This window comes from Penaeus monodon, chromosome 20 (assembly GCF_015228065.2).
Source record: "Penaeus monodon isolate SGIC_2016 chromosome 20, NSTDA_Pmon_1, whole genome shotgun sequence".
Lineage (NCBI taxonomy): Eukaryota > Metazoa > Arthropoda > Malacostraca > Decapoda > Penaeidae > Penaeus > Penaeus monodon.
In genome coordinates this window covers 30,533,506-30,533,791 of record NC_051405.1, presented here as the reverse complement: position 1 = coordinate 30,533,791, position 286 = coordinate 30,533,506, and positions in this window count along the sequence as shown.

Here is a 286-nt window from a genome sequence, read left to right as displayed (position 1 = left end):
TGATGGCTAAGCAATTTCACAAAACAATACTACTGTGAACACAACATTTTCCTGGGGCCTCTTGGTTAATAAAGAATCAGCAATACGTTGAGTGTTTTATAGTACAATGTATATAGATAGAATAAACTATTTTCACATGAATTATGCAAGTTCCAGCATAACAGAGTACTATAGATGGATATATATAAAAGCAGTTTAAATATTTTGAACTGTAATGGAGGATGGTTGGTTATTTTACCCATAAAATCATCAGTCTAAAAGTTTTTATTTCATGCAAATTATCATT